Source organism: Clarias gariepinus, chromosome 19, assembly GCF_024256425.1.
Source record: "Clarias gariepinus isolate MV-2021 ecotype Netherlands chromosome 19, CGAR_prim_01v2, whole genome shotgun sequence".
Classification (NCBI taxonomy): domain Eukaryota; kingdom Metazoa; phylum Chordata; class Actinopteri; order Siluriformes; family Clariidae; genus Clarias; species Clarias gariepinus.
The window spans coordinates 24397556-24422756 of NC_071118.1; the positions used below are offsets into that span (position 1 = coordinate 24397556).

The 25201-nt window shown below is 39.5% G+C and overlaps 1 long non-coding RNA gene across 1 annotated transcript; it reads left to right on the top strand.

The window, feature by feature from the left end:
• The first annotated feature begins 23925 nt into the window (after positions 1-23925).
• On the top strand, positions 23926-24826 carry LOC128507161 (uncharacterized). Its single transcript, XR_008355789.1, has 3 exons — positions 23926-24081; positions 24461-24553; positions 24672-24826. It is a non-coding gene; the product is annotated as an uncharacterized LOC128507161 (long non-coding RNA).
• The last annotated feature ends 375 nt before the right edge of the window (positions 24827-25201 follow it).

Here is a 25201-nt window from a genome sequence, read left to right on the forward strand (position 1 = left end):
GAGATGTAGCTCTTGTTTTTTTTTTTTGAGCATTGCTTTCCACTCGAGAGTAATCCTTCTTGCGAATGTTCTCGCGAAGATCTTCTGTCCAAAAAGAACACAACCTTTAAATTGTTTGGACATGGTTTTTTAAGCCTTTCCATATTGAGGTGCAGCAACAATTGCTTCTCTAAGACAATTGCTTTTGTCTTTCCCTCTTGGCATCGTGTTAAAACAAACCAGACCAGCAAACTTCTGCTGAGTCTGCGTTTACATACCTGTTGATAATTAATTAATTAATTAATAAAGGGGTGATGATTAGCAGCAATCGGCTGCAACTTAACCTCTTAAATCCTCTGAAAGAAGCAGCGAGAATACTTTGTATTTTTGGCTTCATTTTTGTTTAATAAATATTGTTACTGTGAAAAAAATTATATGTTTTTGTTCTTTTGAGATTGGATTTGCAGAACACTATGACTCACTACAATCAGATGATTTCTATTATGTTTTTTTTTACAGAAACATAAAATTAAGAGACAGAGTATTTTGGACTGTACATCCTGCTTTATTATTTCTCACATGACAATTTGATTCATTTCCTATTTGCATATTTCTTTTTTTTTATATTTAAATGCAATAGTCTTTGGACAAGCAAGCCTAATCTAAAGGAATTTAATATTTAACCACTAAAATTCTAATTACCACGAGCATTGCAGTAAGCAATTTTATTTCATAACTAGCATGGTGAGCGTGACTCAGCCCTGTGTTCAATAACAATAGGGTTTATCAGAGCAACTTACATTAGGGAGCTTTGTGCACTGTTATCACTCCCTGGGGGAGGACACGCTGGAGACTGTGACTTTGGGCTTTAATTAAGAGTTTGACTCGGTGGAGTTGTGATTTGTTAACGCTCTGTTCAGTTTCATCCTCAGAGAAAGCTTGTGTCTTATCTAACAAATAAGCATTGTGCAAAGACACGGTGGAGGATTGGTTTATTATGAGCTCTCACAGGTACAGAATCCTTAAAGTATAAGGTTTATCATATTCCAACCTAGAGTTCGGTCCAAAATACCCGAGACACTCCTCAATTTCTTCATGTTTTGCTTTTGAAGAGCTGGACTTTCTTGTATCTTTAATGTACTATCGAGGAATAGTTCTTCAGTCTTCCCATAGAACTTTTTTTTTTTGCCAGTCCCTGTACCTGACCTGTCTTTTTTTTGAGGAATATTTTTCAGTTTTTAAGCTGCACATTAAAATTATCAAGCGTAAAAAAAAAAAAAACATCTAACCTAAGGCATAATGCAGTGAGGAACAGGTGAAGATGATGACAGATGATCAGGGTGGTGATTAGTATACTGGTAATGCTGAATGCTGAGTGGTTGGAACAGACAAGAAGGGGAATGAGGTTGCTGCCGAGGCTGGAACATAAGTACTTCCTAATGGTACCTTGATACCCACCAACATTCTGATCACTATGTGAGCATTGCTTTTATAATAACAATTTACTCAAAGACTTTATACATAAACAGATTTTAAAAAATTGTAACTCTGGATATGGTAAGGATTTTTGTGAATGAACCTTTATTTCCAGTAGATTTTATGGAAGAAGGTTCTAGTTTCAGAGATTTACTTCAGTAACAAGTGGTTCCTTTAGGTGGCACTGTGGTAAAGTGGTTAGCACTGTCACCGTGGTCTTAAGTCTTAAGTCTTGGTCCGAATCATGCGTTTGTTCTTTTGTTACATGACTCCCATAGGCGCTAAGCAGTGCAATAGATTCAAAAGAACGAACGACTCAGACAAGAAGGTATAAGAGCTGAGTTGCTCATTCTGTTTTATCATAATATGTCCTTAGCTGCATTGTAATATTTTTATTACTGGAACTATAACCAAAATTTGTGGATGTAGATGTGTTGACAGATGACTCAAAAAATAATAATTCATTTTGATGAACGAGAATCACTAAAATGATTCAAACTTCCCATCACTAGTAAGCATTTGTAAGTTTAAACAGATGAATATACTCTATTTTGGTGTGTGTGTTTTCCAACACCATACACCATGCTTTATAAAATCCCAATCTGAAACAAATCCTAACCCAAGTGCCTGTACTCCATCCAATCATTCATCATAACATTAATTCTCAGACAAGGCCACTTCCCTAGTCATTAAGGTAACCAGAAACTGGCTTTGTCAGGCATGTTGTGCTTTTTATCATTTATTTATTGATTTTTTAAAACAAGGCCAGTTGCAGGAACCAGCAGGAATTTGTAGTTATGATGCCAAAGTGGGAAAAAAAATTTGAAAAAAAAAAAGAGTGAGAGACTGATTCAAGATTACCATAGTCAAATCTAAAAATGAAAGGGTGACAAGGGGGCGTCATTATTGTCATTATTCTGCTTACTTTTGACAAGTGGTAGTTGTTTACAGGCACTCTATTTATCCCCCAGCCTGAGCCGCTGATGATTCCTATGATGATAGGCAGAAGTGCTCTGTGCTTTTGTGTTGCTGCTGTTGTTTAAGGCCATTAAAGGTTTTGTTTAGAGTAGCTTCATGTTGGAAACAGAGGATACAGCAGAATTGTAAGGCAGTATGCACTGTTTTTAAATACAGTATGGTTATTAAACTGGGTAGTAATTGTGTTTAAATAGTTTTAAACAAAAAAAAAACTGTGTATCTGGTAGCATTAGTGGCAAGTACAAGGTTTTTTGTTGTGATCTGGGGTTGCTTTATTTGGTCAGGTCTAGACTCTGGTACTAAATGGCCAGGTTATCACATCTATGGAGTTTTTCTTCCCTGATGACACACGCATATGTCAGGATTCTGACTGTGAAAGAGTGGTTTTGGGAGCATAAGGAATCATTTTCAAGCATGAACTTGACCACATTGTGTGCTGTAATTAAAGTTAAAGGTCACCTAATGAAAGCTTAGGGTGGATTGTGTCATGTAATGTAATGCGTTGTAATTTCATGTCATGTAAATCATGTAAAAATGTTACCAGGATAGCATTCTTTCACCTCAGAAATATTGCCAAGATAATTCAATTCAATTCAATTCAATTTTATTTGTATAGCGCTTTTAACGATTTACATTATTACAAAGCAGCTTTACACAATCAAAAGAACTAAGTTTGTATGAAATGTGAATGTGTATGAATTAAAATGATATGATTGTCCCTGATGAGCAAGCCAAGGGTGACGGCGACAGTGGCAAGGAAAAACTCCCTGAGATGGTAATAGGAAGAAACCTTGAGAGGAACCAGACTCCACAGGGAACCCATCCTCACCTGGGTGAAAACAGATAGCAGGGATTGATGTGCATAATAATATGCGAGACTGGAAGTTCAATATAAGAGGAGATGTGTAAGATTAAAGTCCAGTTTGTTCCTGGAGGCTCATGTAGACTGTGAAAAATTTCAGTCCTGAACTATTGAGCAACTAAAGTCACAGGTCCTCAGAGAACAGCTGTCTGCATCAGTTGAGGACAGGACCACCTTCATGGAAAAGTGGAACCAACCCCAGTCACCACACGCATTCTAGGCAGACCACACGGTGGCATCCATGTGATAAGATCTCCAACCAGAAGCAGGACTCCAGGATGAGTTAGAGAGGTCCAGCGGGCAGAGGAGGACTGGATCACTGGCAGCTCAGGAGCGACATGTGTAGCTCGACAGAGAGATAGGTAGAGGAAAAAGGAGAGAGGGAGAGAGAGAGAGAGAGGAGAGAGCAGAAAAGGAGAGAGCAAAGAGATGGAGAAATAACAGTTAGGTATTGTCACAGTCAAACAATGTAAAAAGTGAATGTGTATTTAATGCAGAGTGCAAGCAGAGACTCCGGCAGGACTAACTATGACAGCATAACTAAAAAGGGAGAGCCAGAAGGAAACACAAACATGAGGGCTTCCAGAGATGTAAGGCAACCAATCACCTCACCGTCAACAAACCTGAGTGATCAATGAGAGTGGGGAAGACAGCATCCAAACATACCAGTTCACCTAATACTCTACGTCCATGAGTCCCCCAGATCTGCTCCTTTACCTAAGGATAATCTATTTATAAAAATGCTTGGCTAAATAAATAGGTTTTTAGCCTGGACTTAAACACTGAGACTGTGTCTGAGTCCCGAACACTATTTGGAAGACTATTCCATAACTTTGGGGCTTTGTAAGAAAAAGCTCTGCCCCCAGCTGTATTTTTCATAATACGCGGTACTGACAAGCAGCCTGCATCCTTTGATCGAAGTAGGCGTGGCGGATCGTAAGACACTAGCAGTTCACTCAGATACTGCGGCGCGAGACCATTTAATGCTTTATACGTCAAGAGTAGTATTTTAAAATCGATGCGAAATTTCACAGGGAGCCAATGCAATGTAGATAAGATAGGGGTGATGTGCTCATATCTTCTGGTTCGAGTGAGGACTCTCGCTGCTGCATTCTGGACTAATTGAAGCTTGTTTATGCATCTAGCTGAACAACCAGACAGTAAGGCGTTACAATAGTCCAACCTAGAGGTGATAAAAGCATGAACTAGTTTTTCTGCATCGTCTAGCGACAGTATAAACGATGCAGAAAAACTCTGCTTGCACTTTACACTAAATATACATTCACAATATACATTATGTGACTGTGACCATACCTAACTGTTATGTTTCCTCTTCTGCTTTCCCCTCTTCTGTTCTCTTTCCCCCTCTTTCTCTTCCCTCTCTTCCCCTCTCTCTTCCCCTCTCTCTCTTTCTCTCTCTCTGAGCTACACATGTCGTTCCTGAGCTGCCAGTGATCCAGACTCCCTCTGCCCTCCGGACCTGTCTGACCCATCCTGGTGCCCCGCTTCTGGTTGGAGATCTCGCCACATGGATGCCCCGTGTGTCTCTTTGGGATGCGTCTGGTGTCTGGGGACGGTTTCACTTTACCATGAAGACGGTTCTGGCCTCGACTGATGTTGGCAGCTGTTTTTCTAAGGACTTGACTTGGCTGCGGTTGCTCGATAGTTCAAGACTGCAATTGTCTCCAATAACTACCTGGACTCCATATTAACATCAATTAACATCAACTGTTATAGCTGAACTGGCTAACACACCTAACACACTGTATAAATGCAGATCAATTCCTGATTTCTGTTTTAACCAAATAAGGATGGATTCCCTGTTGAGTCTGGTTCCTCCCAAGGTTTCTTCCTATTACCATATCAGGGAGTTTTTTCTTGCCACTGTCCCAAGGCATCTGGAGATTGTGCCAGCTTCAGTAGACAAAGGCCAACCCTGCCAGGTTTCTGAGGCATCCAGAGAAGGACCAGCTCCAGCTGGATTCTGCTTTATGATGGTTGGAGCTACACATCCTGCTCCGGTGCTTCCAGTGACCCAGACCCCATCTGCCCTCTGCACCTACTGACTCATCCCTATGCTGAACTGGACTTCATGTTAATTTAAATAACTTCTGTTATATTGAACTTTCACCTGCACAACACACATGATGTTATTTCTATCTGTTATTACCTAAATGAGGATGAGTTGCCTGGTTGAGTGTGGTTCCTCTCAAGGTTTCTTCCTATTGCCATCTCAGGGAGTTTTTCCTTGCCACTGTCGCCGTCACCCTTGGCTAGCTCATCAGAGACATTTCATTCATCATTCATTCATCTCATAATTATCTAGACACATTTGTCTCACACATACACACTTTCAAATATTTTCTTTTCTAAAAAAATTTTTTTTTTCATTTTTGTGAAGCTGCTTTGAGACAATGACCTATAGCTATATAAATAAAATTGAATTGAATTGAATTAAACTGTTTCCCGCGGCTTGCTCACCAGGGACTTTTGATTCATAGACATTCATATTCCATACAAACTTAAATAAGTATTTAGATTGTGTAAAGCTGCTTTGCAACAATGACAATTGTTAAAAGTGCTATACAAATAAAATTGAATTATATAATATCATCTTCTTCTTTGTCTTTTGGCTATTGCCTTTCCACTCCCAAAAAACAACCTTAACACCTTCAGCTCTGCTACCTCCAACTCTGCCTCCTGTCTTTTTTTCAGTGCCACTGTTTCTTAGCTGTAGAGCATCACTGGTCTCACCAATGTCTTGTACACCTTACCTTTCATTATTGCCGATACTCCTTTATTAAACAACACAACTAACACTTTTCTCCACCCATTCCAACCTGCCTGTACCCGCCTCTTCACCTCCTTTCCACACTCTTCGTTGCTCTGGACCGTTGACCCTAAGTACTTAAAGTCCTGCACCATCTTTACCTCTGATCCCTGTAGCCTTACCGTTCCACTTAGGTTCCTCTCATTCACACACATGTATTCTGTCTTGCTCCGGCTAGACAGAAGAAGTTAATTTAGAGTTACCAGCCTGAAAAATCAACAATTAACAACCAGAACCTCAAATTAGAGCCATTATGAAGGCTTTACAGAGCATAAATAGTAGACACATCTCAATATCATCTGGTTAAAGGAGATTATTGCATATTTTTAATGCCCTTAGTATTGTTTTACTATGTAGACAGAAATCCAAGTCAGTAAAGACCATGGACTTAAAAGGCGTGTCCAAACTTTTGCTGGTTAATAGTGTAAATAATAAACAGAATTAACTTTCAAATATCAGGACCATCCTACATTGTACTATATTTACAGTTGCTCAAAGGCACATAGAACGAAATTTTTTTCAAACCATACACCTACATAATTTACAGTATAACCTGTTGAATTATAGAGATCCACATTCGATCAGAATGTAACCTCTTTCACTTGGGGTCCCCTTTTCAATCCAGCGTCTGTCTCTGTCTCCAGGGTTGCTGCTCCCCGTACACTTTCTGCTGTCTGTTGTTCTGTTGTTCAGTGCCTTGTTCTTTCACTGCAGCCCCTGGCTCATCTCCTTATCTGACCCCATGTTTCACTCCATCAAGTACACATTTTTTTTTCCTTTTTTTTTTTTGCGGTTTGGGAGGGGGTCCCAGATTGTTCTCCCTAATTTAGTCGTATCCAATTACCCTCTATCACTAGGGGTCTCCCACTGTAAGGCTAATAGTACCAGTCAGTCTGGAAGGGCCAAAGACTATCATGTGTTTCCTCCAAACCATGCTGACCGCGCTATCTGCTCCTTCCACTTACGTTAGCTCAAAGACGAGCACAATGTCCACCCCATCCCCTCCTGCTGAGAGAGCTCGGTCAATCAGCTCTCTCCAGGGTTGCGGCTGCAAGAGGCTACAGCATCACCGGTGAATCAAGCTATCGATCTTCAGATCATAGCACGATTACCACTGTCTCCATTTCGTCGATACCGCTTTATCCTGTATACAGAGTCACAGGGGGCCTGGAGCCTATTCCAGGAGACTATTCTATGAGGCAGGGTAAAAACTGGATGGCTTGCTAATCCACCACATTCACACACTATGGGCAATTTTGGAATTAGCCTAAGCTGCGCATTTTTGGACTGTGGGAGGAAACTGGAGGACCTAAAGAAATCCTTCAAGCATAGGGAGAACACGCAAACTCTGTGCACACAGTCCCCGAGATGGGAATTGAACCAGAGCCCTGAAGGGAATGAAGCCACCATGCTGCCCTCTATCTAATCATGATATTAATAAAGCTGTACATTTCAGTGTGAACTATTAATGACACAAATAGTTAAACCATGAAAGAGTTACCGAGACCAAGGTGCCCTTTAACACCCACTCATACCTGTATTATTCTCTGTTTTTGTTCTTTGTTTTGTAAAATTCACCAAATAACGTGCACATAATACCATTTCAAACCCCACTTACCACCAGCTCCAGCTTATTATTTTTTATAGAATAAAATAAGATCCTGCTGAGAGTCTGCCCGCCACACCCTGGCAACTATAATTCCTTTAGCCGGTGCACGTCATGAATATATTGAAGGCGATGTACAGCAGCTACAGTAGGTCACTTTATTTAGGGCGAAAATATTTGAAATTGGAAAATGTTTGATAAGGACCACAGGTGGGTGTTCACAAAATAAAAAAGATATTTTTGGGTAACATACAGATGTTTGAGCAACCTTCAGGTCCCCACCCCTTTCCTGGAAACTGGAAAAAAATGGTAATGTATAATATTTTAAAAAAATACCTACAAACAGCATGACCACATTTGTTTTGTTGTTTACAGCGAAGCAGCAAAGGAAAAAAGATCCCAGCTCAAGGCAGATACACAGAGTCGTCCCATTGCTCTTTCTCTTTGCGTGCCTCACCCTGATGGAGTTCACCTTCTCTTCTGCATAATCAAGTTGATAAAGAAGTCGACCACCAGCTGCGTGCCGAGTTCCAACCAACACACTCCAGCAGGAGCGCGTTACACAGATGAAAGGACGACGCTCAGGATGTTGTCTGACTATCCGAGCGCGTGTTCAAGTGCGCATGGATTACTACTGTGTAGCGTTCGGAACAATCTTGAATACACTGCAGGCAATTTTGCCTATGAGTACTGCTGGGGTAAACAATTTGATTTGTCTCCTCCAGGATGTATTCAAGTTGATTATTGCCCACTTGATATACAGATGTCGAAAAATACTAGCAAAAACAAGCTCATATTTTCATGATTAGTCAATGTAAATGTAATCTCTTCGAACACTGGAACTGCACCACACACCCACTACTGAATATCAAGGTTTTTTTCCTAATGTGCAAACAATCTCACACATCCAAATTCCTGTTTATCTCTTGTAACCACTCTTCAAATTAGTGCATCGCGTTTTGAGGCTCATTAGCAAGTCACTTCTCATATTTCACAACCGCATGCTCGTAGGAGAAGCTGTCAATCACATCAAGTAATAATTGAAACAGTTAACCTATGAACCCATATCCATGTGGAGGCTTATGATCCATTACATCAGTGTGACAACGACAACAACAACAATAATAATAATAATCATAATAATAATAATAATAATAATTTTTGACAAATTTTACACAAGCACCAGATTTTGATTTCGAACTTTGCTCAGTCAATTATTTTTAATTATTTTTAATGCAGATAATGTTTAACTGCTATACAATATATTAAATATAGAAATATACCACATAGATTATTTATTTCTGTTATTTACACATTTGAAAATTATTTTATGGATCTCTGCACCCATACCTGTAATTACTCTGTACTGCATCTACATTGAAAACAGGACTCGTGCTATGCAAACATATCAGTTCCATCCAGCCGCAAATGCTGCTTTAATCTGATGCACACAAGGGCACTGATCTGATAAATGAATCTATCTAATAAGTGCATCTCATAAATACATGCTAGCGAATAGGACTGAAATTTGTGTGAAGTTTAGTTGATGTATTGCATTGTTATGTAACGTTTTACTAAAGTGCACTGAACAATTGAGAAGACTTTTTAAAAAAAAAAATACTAATGGTGTAATATATACAGTGTCTCACAAAAGCGAGTACTCCCTCACATTTCATCAACCACTTTATTATAGAATGGCCTTAATCCCTCTCTTCCACTCCTTCATTAAGATATCATAGATGCTAGACACATGGTGCTTCCATACCTTCCGCTTGAGGACGCTCACTGGTGCTTAATAGGCTTCAGATTTGGAGACATACTTGGCCCAGGACAAAAACATGAACACGATGAAAAGGACATGTGACTTTGCATGGTTAAAGATGTACAGCTGTTATCACTCAGGGTGTACTAACTTTTGTTACCAGCTATTTTAACACTAATAGCTGTACATCAGAGGTGTCAAGTACAAATACTTTGTTACCTTACTTAAGTAGAAATTTTGGGTATCTATACTTTACTGGAGTAATTATTTTTCAGCCGACTTTTTACTTCTACTTCGTACATTTTCACCCAATTATCTGTACTTTCTACTCCTTACATTTTAAAATAGCCTCGTTACTCCTATTTTATTTCAGCTTGACATTCAAAAAACAAACAAACAAACAAAAACATACGGATAAATCGCGCCATCCGGATGGTGTAAATTTGATTGTGGTTGGATGAGAAGTATAAACATACCATTCGGACACCCTATTGGTTGGTGCGCGATCCATCGCACCTGCACATGACGTCACGTCACGTCACACACTCCAGCAAGGACGTTTAAATAAAATAGCATTTTCAATTTTTTTTATTAATTACTTGGATTAATCCTTCATTCTGACAGCACTAATGTTTATTGTAAACAACCACACAAGGGTAATTGTTACTAAGCCTGCCCTGGGTGCACTAATTTTCTTGTATGTTGCCCTCACAGATTCCTGCAGCTAAGCTCGGATGTACATTTACATTCCAATAAAGATTACCGATGACACGCCTCTGAAGTTTGACTTTTTCCACCATTAAAATACTTATAGGCAACTAGTTATTATATCTTCTTCTCCATCAAACATGTTAATGCTCAGTAGTACACATACAGTATATGGTTCTTTAATGTATTTGCATTGTACTAAAATGCATTCTTTTTCAATTTCCATATACAGTATCCCAAATCACTATGGCCATTAAAAAATACAACAAAACAACAACAACACATTTTTCTTTTTTCTTAATGAGGTGTTAGTGCAGTATATAGGCCCGTGGCACAGCCTAAGCTTTTATCCTTAATGCTTTTTCCCCCTCACGTTACTTTTACTTTTATACTTTAAGTAGTTTTGAAACCAGTACTTTTACACTTTTACTTGAGTAAAAAGCTTGAGTTAATACTTCAAATTCTAAAGAAATCTTTTTAAACCCTATACTTCTACTCAAGTAATGAATGTGAATACTTCTGACACCACTGCTGTACAGTGTGTTGAGTTATGTTCAGAGGACAGTAAATCTATACTGCTATACAAGCTGCACGTTGACTACCCTGAAATATATCCAAGTTTCATTTCTACAGTATTGTCCTTTGAGAAGAATTACAAAAAAGTTTGCTGAAATTAGAGGGGTGTACTCACTTTTGTGGGTGGGTGTATTTAAGCAATCACAAAAGAGGGAGTGCTGTTATGCTGGAATATGATGAAGCCATCACAGCCATGCTGATATTTAGCACAACAGCACAACCTTGAATGTGATATTGTTTTTATACAACAGTTCCAAAAACACAATTTATTATCAACAGATTAAGTTGTTTTTTGTTGTTGTTATTTATTTAGCCAGTTATTACCTTTTACCGTTCCATTTTTTGACTGGTGGAAGTCAGTAACCACAACAGGTGAAGCTGGCGACTGACAGGGTAAAAGTAGTTTTAAATTGTTACCAATATGACAGTATGTGACCAAAAGAAAAGGAGAATCAAAACCACCTATTCCACTTTAGAAAACAAGGTCAGGTAATTGCAGCCCAAATGGTATTAAATGGAAAGCTAGTAGACTAGGGTGTCCAGTCGCTTGTCCCAAACACAGAGTAGAGCCCTTATTCAGGGGTTGGAGAGTAATTTGGAATTCAACCTTGTGTTAGGAACTAGTTATTTTTGTGCCCACAAATAAAAGAACACATAACGTATGATGGCATAACACTTTTAGATGTGTTTTCTTGCCGATAGTGTTTCAGTGACTGTTTTTGAATGTGGGTTTTGGCAGGCAGCTGCCCTTTCCACAATACTGCAGACTGTAGAATACATACTTTTACCCAGAGTGCAAACTGACAGTGTAATTAACTGGTATTGGAACACCTGCGAAGCAGACTGATTTATATAGTTAAATGTCCCAGTGCTGTTACAGTCTATTATCAGAACTCCTTTAATTCCTCTCATCCAATCAGATTGCTGGGTTGTAACTAACTGTTGTACATATGTATATTCCTCATCATAGGGTTACTATCGAAGAAGTATAAGACTGTTAAGCCTATTTTATTATTAGGACATCCTGTTTTACAGCAGAAGCTCAGCCTCTGTGTATTCTTGCACCGGTTTAGTTCATATAACATTCAGCGATCTGTAAATATTATAATAATAATTAATATTATAAGGAGTTAGTATTATTAAAAAAATCTATTATCATACAGGACATGATTGCAAAAAGTTTGTTACTCTAATGAGATTTTAATTTCTAAGTTTTCTGCCCCTTTAGCAATTCTATCCAATCCCTGGATCCCAAGAACGTGAAGGAAAAAAAAACCCTGGTTTACACAGATACAAAAAAATAATGCATTTGCAGTTTTTTTTTTTTTTTGAGTAATTTTGTTCCAATTTAGTGTTTACACCAGGAACTCACATACACATTGTGTGAATAATGAGAGGCATCTGTACTCACTCCTGCTCTTCACTCCACAAGCTGTATGAATAACATGCCTCTTATTATAAGCGGATAGCAGAGATCACTAATTTCTACTGTAATAAAGAAAAGGTAGTGCCCTTCAGTTCCCCATTTTCAATATATGTCTTATCCCTTGCTTTGAAAGTGACGAACAGTTGAATAGAGAAAGGATTACTGTTTATACTCCTTGAAGCCATTACATGTGCTCTCTAATGCAAACTGAACAACTTGCACAGGGGTAAAAATCTCAGTTGTATTAATAGTATGTCTATTTTTTTTATTTTCTGTAACTCACATTACAGAAGAACAGATTTTATACTTCAAAGGTAACTTTTATACTTTTTTTTAATTGAAAAAGATAAATATCAAAAGCATAAGCTTCATAATAAATAAATTCTACCAAATTAAACATTTTAGTCAATGAAACTGAATCATACACCAGTTAAACAGTTGAAAATTAACACAGTCATATTAATTTTTAATTATATACCAGAAAAAGAAGCCCGCCTAGTCCAATCCTACAGAAAAAACGATGCAGGACAAGTTACTGTAAAATGTCAATGATGGTCAGGATACAAAAGGCAACAGAACATACAGTGCACCGCAGCCTGACATGCCCGAGGCCCAGCAGCCAAAGAGACCTGACCTCCAAACTCCCCTGATCCCAATCCAATCAGGCACACATGGGATGCGCCAGACATCCGAATCCAATCCACAGTTCCCACCGAGCAACCCACAGCACCCAACCGCCAATATCCGGACAGAGCTGCTCCATCGGCTCAAGGAAAACCTACAGGGAATAATGGTCTGTGTTGTAATGTTAAGGCTGATCAGTGTATAAAAATGTTATTATAGTGCGGAAGAGGTTTATGATAATTTCACAGTAAAGTAAATATATAAATAATCTACAGTTTCTTAATATAAGATTACAACAAACTAAATATATGATGGGCGGTCATAAAAGTAATATTGCTAAGAAAAATTAATGTAATGAAAACAAACGTTGGTCATGAGCTTAGTCCATCTCTAGATATTTTCCACCTACTGTAAGACACACTTCTCAAACGATGGACAAGCTGGTGGAGACTGTCTTTAAAGAAGCCTTTTTTTAGGCTCTTAAGGAGAAATTCCTTAAGAATTTCTTAAGGAGGGGGGAAATTAAAGGGGGGGGGGGGTAGAATTTCATACCGCAAGGTGCCAACAAGTTTCACAGATTTGTGAGCTGAATTGTCATGGAGAAGGTGCTCTTCAGTTTTTTCAACCGGATACGAAATTTTGGTTTTGACCCTTTGGCAGCATTATGCGGAACCATACCATGAGTGTTTTAAACAAAAAGGCAACTCTTTTAGGTTTTCTCATGCAATATGAATTTTATGACCGTCCCTCTCTCCTATGGAGTTAATTATGGAGTAAATATGGAGGGTGCATTTGTGAGAAAGTTGAATTTTTTTCTTTGCAAATCGGATTGTGTATGTTTGCAAAACGCTGCATTTGTGAGAAAGTCGTTTTTTTCTTTGCAAAGCAGATTGTGTTTGTTTGTTAAATTTTGGCACATAATTAACTCCATACACGCCCCCTTATGATTGTTACTTTTACTTCTAGACATTTTACTAAAAAAAAAAAAACAGACAATCATAGATTTCTTGTACTTTTGCCAAATAATTTTTATTCTGTTAGTAAATACATGCTTAAAACTATTAAAATGTTCTGCCAATAAAACAAGAAATTTACCCTTAAAAATGATTTTTTAAAAATACAACAGCAGAACATCACATCAGGTTCCACTCCTGTCAGCCAAAGACAGGAGGCATGAGGCTACATTTGGCACAGGCTTACCAAAACTGGACAAATGAAGACGTGGAAAACCTCTCCTGCTTGAATGAATCTTGATTTCTACCTCATGTGTAGATGGGTCAGAATGTATAACCATTTTATAATACTCACTTTCATAATTATAATATCATGAAGCACAAGACTGTCTACATTTACATTTAGTCATTTGGCAGACGCCCTTATCCGGAGTGACTTACATTCGTATTTCAGTATACATCTGAGCAGTTGAGGGTTAAGGGCCTCGCTCAAGGGCCCAACAGGGGCAACTTGGCAGTCGTGGTATTTGAACCTGGTTTTATGTATGCCTCGAGGTGCTCCAGGAGAGCACTTTTGGCATGTGGTAGACCGAGAGATTCACACAAATCTGCAGGACACCAGGGGACCAATTGTATTACAATATTGAAGATGTCGACGAAGTGTCCACAGCTGCACTGCACTTATAAAATGTAATAACAGAATTGTGATGCATTTATAATTATTACTCTTCTACAGTGTGTTTAAAACTAACCTGCAACTAATGAGCAGTGAAAGAGTTTTCCTCAAAGGATGAACCCTAAAGAGGTTTGAGGAATCTTGATGGGATGATCATCAATTATAGTTAATGATTAGTTGATTTTAAGAGATTAATTATTTTTTTTAATAGCTACAAAAAAAGCTATTTTTAAAAATAAAAATCTAGAACATATTTTGGGTTATTTAACACATTTTGTTGACTTGTTTATGATTTCAGTGTCTTCAGTGTAAATATTCAATATTAAAAACAAAACAATGAAAAAAATAAAAAATAAACATTGAATAAGAAGTCCAACCTTTTTCACTAAATCTGTTTAATGTACATTTTAAAAGCAAGGGATAAAAACCACTTGTGTTACTATTAACAGATAATCAAAGGGCATTGTAGGTGATGTAGAAAACCAAAAATTATTAATTAATTCATTTATTAAATTAATTATTTATTAATTAAAATTAGACCAATATATTGATAAAAGAGGGAGTGACAACTTTCATTATTAAATAACTTTTGAACACTACTAAAACTTACATGTTCTACACAGTATATGCAAGTTGTCAAGGGTGGATTTTTATTTTATATTTATTTTTTATTTTTTGTTTGAAGTTTTGTTTAAAGGAGCTGCATGAGAAGCACCAGAAAGTCTATTCACGCTGTATGAAATCTCTTTAGAAACGGGGCAGGTGCTCGGGCTCCGCTGTGACTCAAACTTGTGCCCTCAAATTACCAATGAAAATGAGGTCTTGCCGCTCCAGTGCTGCAGCAGCGCTCCCTTTCAGAGCGGCTCAGGTGGAGAGGCAAAGATGCATCACACAGGCTGATCGGGTAGCAAAGAGCATGACTGACTGACTGACTGACTGAATGAATGATGCTTTGTAAAAGCAGAACACCGGAAGCACTACCAAATCTACTGAATGGATTTTTTTTGTGGTAAAAAAAAAATAAATTATTAAATCAAATAATTCACATGAGCATTAATGCTGCAATCCACTGTATTTATAATTCAGAAAAAGCTGACTTCTAACACAAAATCCTCAGTTCCCAGAAACACAGATTGTACGAGAGGAGTTCCACTTGTGACTTGTGATGAAATTTCTTTCGAATGAGGGAGTAAAAGTGATTGACATTTACAGAAGACTTCAAGCTCAGTACAGTGATGAGACTCTTAGCTGCAGGAAAACTTTTAAATGGTGCACATGTTTTAAAGAATACCACTTTTAAAGTGAGCCAAAGTTCACTGCAGTTGTTCCTGCAAAGATTCAGCGAGTGGAAAACTTTTGATTGTGTAAAGCTGCTTTGCGACAATGACAATTGTTAAAAGTACTATACAAATAAATTTTTATTCAATCAAATTGAATTGATGGATAACAAAATAAATGCATGTCCCATCCCCAGTACAGTCCTGACCTCACTCCAAGACATTTTCATATGTTTGGGCCATTAAAGGAGTTCCTGGGAGGTCGGCGTTTTAGACATGACTCAAGCAGTCTGATTATGGCTTAAGCGTACTGAGAAAACTTTTTACCTTGTGTCCTATGCACTGGTGAATCACTGGGATAAGTGCATTAGTGTAGCAAACTAGTTTTAACTCCATAACTGTCAGTTTGACTTGAACATCCCTTTTATATTGTTAGTACTGAGATCGGGTGTTCAACCAGCAAGCTAAATTTTTACATACAATCGGCATTCTGGTATTAAGACCACTGTGCTATATATTTATATTGCGGAAATATCAATTCTTTTTGGAAATAAGCGATTGGGTGTACATGGTCCTCCAGAAGTAGTCCTTGGCAGTGACATGCCCATCTAGCAAAAGTATTGGGCCTAGGGAATGCCATGATATTGCAGCCCACACCATCACTGATCCACCCCTATCAGACAGTTTGGGTGGTACATGTTGGCGAAGGTTTGGCTATAGCAGCCTGGCCATGTACATTGACCCTGTGGAGCTCCCGACAAACAGTTTTGAGTTGGGCAGTTATGGTTTTATGTTTTTTGGATACAATTTGGGTTAGCACACAAACATTCCTTTTAGACAGCTCCCTCTTGCGTCCACAGTTCTGCATGTTGGATGTGGTTCGCCCTTCTTGATGGTAGGCTGACATTACCATGGATACTGTGGCTCTTTATACATCAAAAAGACTTGCTGTCTTGATCACAGATGCGCCAGCGAGACACACACCAACAATTTGTCCTACCGTAATGTTTTGTGCATTGCAAAATTTTAAGCAAAACTGTGCTATTAAACCTTCACACTCTGTTCTTACTGGTGGAATGTGCCATCAGTGAAGATTGTCCACCAGGCTGGTCAAATTTAGCCATGAACCCTCCAACACTAAATTGTCCAGTGTTTCAGTTACAATGTCCAACTCTTGTTTATATTCTAACTATGATCACACTGGGCAATAGCAGACAGCTTGTCTTAGGTGAGGTAGACAAATAAGACTAGCTTTTAAAGTTAGAGGAAAAAACTGTCCTGTACAGTAGGTCTATGATTATAAATGCGCTGCAGTGGCTGAGCTGGATTATTAGATGATATTGTGCATGCTTTTTTTCCAGCTGTTTGCCTTTCATGGAGGTTTGGGTGTCTTTAATTGTTAACACACCGGTAAATTACACATGACTGCCATGTCTTAACATACTGGCTTGGATTGTTAGTACCGTTTAGTCTATGAAACGTTATACACATCCAAGTAAAGTCACACACTGTCGAACTGACATGTTTCTCTGTATCTGAGTACCGAACCCTTCCTTGAAAAATGCATGATACATTAATTGCAATAGATTCGAATCGCAAAATCATGTTAAGCTAATTTAACAAAACCCCTGTAGCTCAGAAGAAAACATTCTTATAACCATGTGTCACAGTTAATTCTCATTTAGTACATTTTATGCCATTTGACTCAGTGGCTGCAGAGGAAATGAAACGGTCTGCCAATGTAATAACACTAATGGCGTCTTGGATTTCCCGAGTGCCAGTAGGTCTGTTTGACCTCCATTGCTTCATGCTAACAAATGCATGCTGTCAAGTGCTCTAGGGGCTCCACCACCAAGCTTATCATTTCATTTCCTCAATGCCAATCAATCCTGGTAAACAAAACTGCTCTCTGAGTAAACCTTCGGCAGATTGGAGTGAGTGCTATGAGAGAGTTGTTAAGTTGTCATTCAACAGACAAAAAAAGACTGTGAAGAATACCTACCTCACCTACGTAAGCTAAGCTGTCTAGTGTTGTCAAGTGTGTCATCTGTCATGGATATCTATTGGAACCAGGGAACATAGTTAGAATATGAACAAATCAGCAAACTTAATGGAAACTAATTTAAAGAAATCCAAGCCTCATTCCTAATAATATACGAGGGGTATTCAAGTCAAACTGGGACTTTGATTGTCCATAATAATAGAACACTACCTTTTTTTCTCTATATAAAGACACTAATAGAGATTAATGCATATATCCCAGTATTTCACTAGTGATACCATTAAAGTAGAAAATTTTCCCAGTATATCAGAGCCATGATTGCACAGCCAGGCCTGCCTGCTTCACGTCTTGAACGTTGGCCTCCAGGAGCTCTTTTTTCACTGTCAGTTCTATAATTATGTACTGTATTCTATTATCACAAAGAGCGCATTTCAAGACCTTTACAGAGGTCAGAGGTTATTTTTTATCAACTAATCACAGTCCTTGAATTGCTGCATCATCCTTAGCAACAGGGTCAACCACACCTCATCACTAAGATAAAGAAATTTGTAATTTTTTGTAATTTCCTTACTCTGAGTTGCTCTGAGAAGTTTCCTAAATCACTTTTAGTCTAGGACTCTCCGCTTGCACTTTTTAAGCTAAGATAGGAGCTCTCTGAGAGAATTCTAAGAAGCTTCGAATACTCTGAATGCTCAAGGTAATGACTGCAGTAGTCTCCGAGCCACCTCGGCCACGATCATCATTCATGGACATACGGTCTTCTTTAAAATGGTCTCATCACCATACACTGTGCCTAAAGTCTTCTGTAAATATCAATCGATTTTACACCCTTATTGACAAGTCACAAGTCCCAGTTTGACTTAAATGCCATTATAGTATCATATAGGCCTCCATGGTGCCTAGTTGGACAGAGGTTCCTGGATGATGGATAGATGAATGGATGGATGGATGGATAGATGATGGGCCATTTAGAGTTTGCATAATTCTTGTAAACTGCACATAATGCAGTTTCCAAGAGTCATAAAAAAGCAATGAAAAAAAAATAAAATCAATTGTGGAAAACATACAATATAAAAAGTTGTTAGTCTGTTTAAGGAATAGAAAAATTGCAGCTCTAAATATCACTTTGCAGTGAATGTTCAGAATTTGTCGACCTTCGCTAGGCAAAAATTCCACCGGCTTATAAGACAGTAATGTTGCACCTTTTTGAGTCAGAAATGGGGCTGTTTGTGCCGGTAATGGACACTCTATGAATGTGTTTTTCTCATTACTCATTCCAGGCTGACATTTCACGTGTCTCAGAATGCTGTCGAGAAAAATGCAGTACCGTCTTTTTCTCCCCATTTAAAAAATACAAAGAAAGAAAACATAAAACGATGTGTTATTTGGTTCACATTGAGGCTGGTGTGGTCCACAGAATTGCAATTTATTGCCACCCTGTACAGAATCACATGTAGAGTTTGTGCAGAGAAAGAAAAACGGACGAACAGTACTTCAACATCCCAAAAAACTTGCTGAAATAATCAGTTCTGCACACGGATTTCGCAAATTTAAAGCCTTCAGTGGGAAATCAAATTGTGACGGAAGTCTATAAAGCCGGCGAGTCATTAAGCACACTCTTGTCAACTGGAATTTGTCTGAATCACTGGAGAAAAATCTTTCTCTCCTCGTCTGGATTATGGACTGTGCAATAGAGAAAAGCGCTTGTCAGATATATGACGGATGTCTATTTGGCAGCAAGAGGAAACATGAATACGAAATGTGTACTGAACCCAGATTGTTCGTACAAATTCAGACAATACATTCTCGTTCGTTGTGTCACTTTGCGTTTTTGTGTGCATCTCTTGTTCCTGTAGGTTTTTTTGTTTTTTTCCCCATTGGTTTGTACGCTAACTGGTCATTTTATTAGGTACACCCGTTCTACTGCTTGTTACTCGAATATCTAATCTGCCACATCTAATCACACAACAGCAAGTCAATGCATTTAGTCATGTAGACATGATCAAAAGGATCGTCAGGAGTTTAAACCGAGCATCAGAATAAGGAAGAAAGGTGATTGGGTTGGTGGCTTCGGCCCTGTTTGTGTGTGTAGGGTGTGACGTGTGAAATGTGCTCCAGTTAAAGCTGGTGCTGAATTGGATGTAGGCTCCTGAGTGAAGGTGCTGCTCATGCCATACCTGCTGTGTGCTAAATAAAGTACTCCCAGCCATTGCATTGGGTAGCAAATAAGCTCACTCGTCTCTCCAGCATTCTTCCCAGCGTAAAAATGCTACATTGGTGTCAGAAGTGGGATGGAGAATAACGGGTTCGAGCGCACAAAGGAGGACCTTCTAAAAATCCAAGCGGGCCGCCAAGTAGCGGAGCGACTACTTGCGCAGAAGAAGCGCTTTCCTGGCGGAGCTAGCGCGAGCACACCACGTCAACCAACGCGGAGCGGGAAGCAGAAAATCCCGGCGCTGGATCTCGGGGCGGAGGCTGGCGCTGCGCAAGCGCCGGAGCAAGATACAGCTCCGTGCGCCGTTAGCCGGCAAAGCGACCTGCCGCTGCGCGAGGCCGAGCGCGCTGAGCCTATATCGGCGGCACATCGCGGCGGAAGAGCCGAGCGACCGCCCGCAGCTCAGTGGCGCTCGGTTCGTGAACCTAGCCGGGGACAGGGCTACCCATCGCGGCTAGGCCTCGACACTGCTTCCGAGATTCCGCGACGACGCCGAGGCCAGGGACCGCCGGACTACCACTGCAACGTTCTTAGGCCTGAGGGACAGCCGGGCTACCGCTTTAACGTTCTCAGGCCTGAGGGACAGCGTACACCAGCAGCCGCTAACCTAGCGCCGGGTGGACGGTTGGGGAGCCCCGCGGGGCTTTACATCGACTATGTGCCGGACGGCGTCTTACTGCGGGCGCTCGTGGACACCGGCTCCACTGTTTCCCACGGGTTGTGGAACTGTGAACCGCTCATCGCCAGGCAGAAGGGCCCCACCCAGCGCTCGAGAGCACCGCTGCAAGACTTTTGGGTGGGGGCACCTATGGGGCGAATGGGCGTGGACACTCACAGCCAGCTCGGCTCTCCGATGTCATCTACCGGGTGCGGTTGGCAGGGCGGGCACGAGTTTTGCCCCACCGGGACCGTCTTGCGCCTCACCAGCCGCACGCCGGGGAACCATCAAACTCTGGAGGCCGGACCGCCTCAGGACTACATTCGCGTTCACCCCTCACCTGCCAAAGGACGCCGGCGTTCCCACCGCCAGCGCCGACCGCCTCCACGCCTCCGAAACGGAGTTCGTCATGGTGACCAGGGACGGTCACAGCTCGGGTGGGGGCAGTGTGGCGTGGGCGGGGCGGCGGCTGACGACCAGCATGCCTTGCGGGGATGTCGGTGTGTGTTCACCATGATGGGGAAAGGTGTTTGGGTTGGTGGCTTCGGCCCTGTTTGTGTGTGTAGGGTGTGACGTGTGAAATGTGCTCCAGTTAAAGCTAGTGCTGAATTGGATGTAGGCTCCTGAGTGAAGGTGCTGCTCATGCCATACCTGCTGTGTGCTAAATAAAGTACTCCCAGCCATTGCATTGGGTAGCAAATAAGCTCACTCGTCTCTCCAGCATTCTTCCCGGCGTAAAAACGCTACATTATATTAAATATAGTAACCGGCTGCTTGGACACTGCAGTTAACTAAAGCAGTCAATGCTCCATCTGGCGGAATTATACAGCATTGCAACCATCTTTTTAGAAAGCGCATGGGGGCGTTTATGGGGCGGGGCATCGTTAACTACGTCATCGCGGGGGATCACATTCCGTGCACGGATCGATCATGGTCTTGTCACGGCCCTGTCATGGACCTATCATGCTCCAAGCGGCTGTTTGACGTGGCTCCCACTGTACAGCACAGTGAGTTAAAAATAATTGAATTACAGTGAGATCTTCAGTGCACAGCCATTTTCAAATAACTTTCCAGGTTTTCAGTTAGATTTAGACTTAAGCTCTGACTACACCATCCCAAAATGTTCAGAATTTTTTTTTTTTTTAAATATACATTTTTTTTTTTTTAATCTCCTGATGTCTATCATATGCCTGTAGGTTTTGACTGAAATACATTGGTATTTAGAGCTATATAAAGTATATGGACTGTATGATTCAATTTATCTTGACGAAAAACATGCACTCTCACTGCATAGCATGATGCTGCCACCACCAGTTTTTTTTTTTACTGTGGGTAAAAAATGTGAGTTTTTTTATATAATATGCTGTCTTGTATTTGTTCCAAACAGAATTATTCCCAAACATTTTTACCCTGACCTTGTCTGACCGTTGTTTGTGGTGGTTTATGCAAGCTTGAAATTTTTTTTTTATCCACCTTAGCCACCCTACCTTATAACCCAGACATGCGAAACACCACTGTTTTCGTTACAGGTAGTAAGCACGTTTTAGCTATTCCACCAGCTTTTTCTTACCAACCTCCGAGATCTTCTTCTTCTTCTTCTTACTTCTTGTGCTTTTATTTATGTTGGAGCAATGTTCTGTTCTTGCTTATTTCACTTAAAATGTGCAACCAGGTAAGTTCCCCTGAATTAATTTTTAAATCACAAAATCTTGTGTATAAACTTTACAGTATATCGCTCACTCACACACTTATCGTCTATACCACTGTATATCCTGTGTACAGGGTCACGGGGAGGTTGAAGCCTATCTCAGTCTATATCCACTCTAAATCACGCACTATTGGATCAGGGATGGTTCTGAAAGCTGATGCCATCATGAATTAAATACCTGGATTTTTTAGCACAAAACCTGGTTGCATCTGTCAGGAGGTTCAGCCTTGGCCATAGAGCATAGAGATGGTGATCCAAATCAAAACATGAATAAATAAAGTACATTACTAACCACTAACCCAAATATAAACTGTAAATTGATTTATTTTAACTAGAAGTCAAGTCAAGTCAAGTAGGTTGTAATTTTAACCACATACTGTACAGGTCAGTACACTGTGAAACAAAAGACGTTCCTCCAGGACCAAGGTGCTACGTACAATATCAATTAACAACAAATTTAACAAAAACTTTTAGTTTAACACACCTAACTAGCTAACTAATAAACCTAATTAGCTTACTAGCTGAAAAAAGACAAATTGACATTTTTAAATTAACAAAAAGTTCTATACAAAAGAGAAAACAAAGTGCACATGCAAACTTTTTCCTGTTTTCGTATTGTTACCCTTAAACTTCCTTGTTTGTTTGTATCAGCGTTTAAATTATACTGCCTTTTTCATTCATACTAAAAAACAATATTGACTAGTTTTACGTTCTAATACTACTGGACATTTGCCTTTTTCCGTGTTAGCACTTTTTCGGAGAAGGCGCGTTACTCCTCCTTCTAGAACAATAAGTGGAATCCATAACTAAACAATTAAAACTCCGACACAGAGGTAGTTATCATGTCTACCATTCGGCTTGTTCAGTGTGTAGAGTGCGATAACTTTATTTGTGATAGGTGTGTGTTAGTGAGCACTCTGCCAGAGAAGTTATTAGGGTTAGAGAAGCGCATACCGACTTTAGAGAGGGTTAGAGAGTGTGAGAGCAGTGTTATTCTCGTAGTGGAAAGTCTGGGTGCCACCCCAGCGGGCACAACACATGTAATCCACGTGGATTTCTGGTGGATATTTGGTGAAGTGGTGGATCCACCAATTTTCACCTGATATCCACGTTGATTCCACGTGGTTTTAGGCACGTGGAAAACCTGTTCTAAATTAATGTGGAATCCACATGGAGTTTTAGATCTACATTATTCTTCGTGCATTTCCACGTGGATATCACGTGGAAAATAATTTTGTACCACCTATTGATGGTTGCTGGATTTAATTTTGAATGCATATTTTGTATGTTTTTACATAAATGTGACAATCATTAATTAAAATTAAACACACTCTAAAATAAAATGACGCATATGACCCGTCCAATGTGTTCTAAAGTTGAACAGATGAGCCAAAATGTGTTCTAAAATGGCATTTTCAAAATGTGTTACTGATCGCCTAAATGCCGCATCTGACTACAACGTACACTGGATTTAAAAACTTAAAAGAAGTTTAGAACACCGATGTGCTATCAGAGGCGACACATAGGCGTCGCTGCGCAGAGTGACTTTGCAGTCTAGCGAGTGGTACTGAGCATGCGCAGTGATCAGCCTTTCTTGGATACCGTTTTTTTAAGTGGAAGCGCGAAACATTTATAGCTAATAAAAAGAAATTAGAAACTTCGAAATTTGTTTAAATTTTTGGTCTGCTAAAGTTACAAAGTACCCGTGGCAATTGTGTTTCATACAGAGAACAATTGTGTGTGATGTTACAGGGTGAGCACTGAGGTAAGCAGTAATATTCTAGTATGTTAGGGGCAGTTAGTGTAGGTTCTAACCGACGCGGTTAGCTTGATTGTGAATCTATGTATGTAGCTAATGTAGGCTTCGAAGCATAACAGGCAATTGCAAACGTTAATTCAAAAATCATAAAAACAGGCTAGTATTTGATGAACAGGTATAATTTGTCATAAATGCAGCACCATCACCATGTATAATATATTATATGCACTGAGGAGTTCTGACAGTGAACACTAACATTCACTTGCAGAATATATGTTCCATTGAATTTCTAAGAATAGGAGAAGGAACTTTTCATTGTAACTTATGTGGTTACTCTACCCATTTATTTCTTTGAAGATAAATAGATAAGTTTGTTTTCTTTTAGATTCCTTACCAATTCACTTATGTTTCAACTAAACATGAAGGGATCACGAGGGGATAAAACATCATTTGACAGCGCTGTGCAAATTAATAACTGGTAAGTAATTGAACAGTCCCTTGTGGTCGTGTCTTTGTTTTATATTAACACAATGATTGTATTGATAAATTGCAGTCCATGCATCTAAATTATACTAAACATTTTTGTCCTTTGACAGACAGTGTAGTAAAGGCGCATGATGTTACAGAAGCCTTTGCCCTCAGCTCCATTGCCAATCGGTTACGAAATGCACCTAAGAGGAAAGAAAGGCTGGATGCAGTGTCATTTATTAAGTGTTAAGTAAATGTTTTTGTAATTTTGTTTCTTTTGCTGTTTGAGACAGTTGGCTATCTTCTCTTAGGTGTTTTGTTGGTTTAATTAGTCTTTTAGTATTCACATTTTTATGTTATTTTAGTATTATGCACTACACCCAGTTTTTATGTGCATTTTGTAATATTTGTTTTAAAATATGAATAAATTATTAGTTATTACAACTTTTATGTGATTTGTGTCTGCTTTACACAGGATCTTGTAGACATTTTGATCTTTTTGAATTTACGTTGAACACAACACGTATTTTCCATGGGCTAACATCCATGTCTTTTCCAAGTGGTAAAAAACACGTGGATTCGACTTGCCTTTTACGCCTAAATTACCTGTCTTTTCCACGTGGTGAAAACACGTCTTTTCCACGTGGTTTCCACGAGT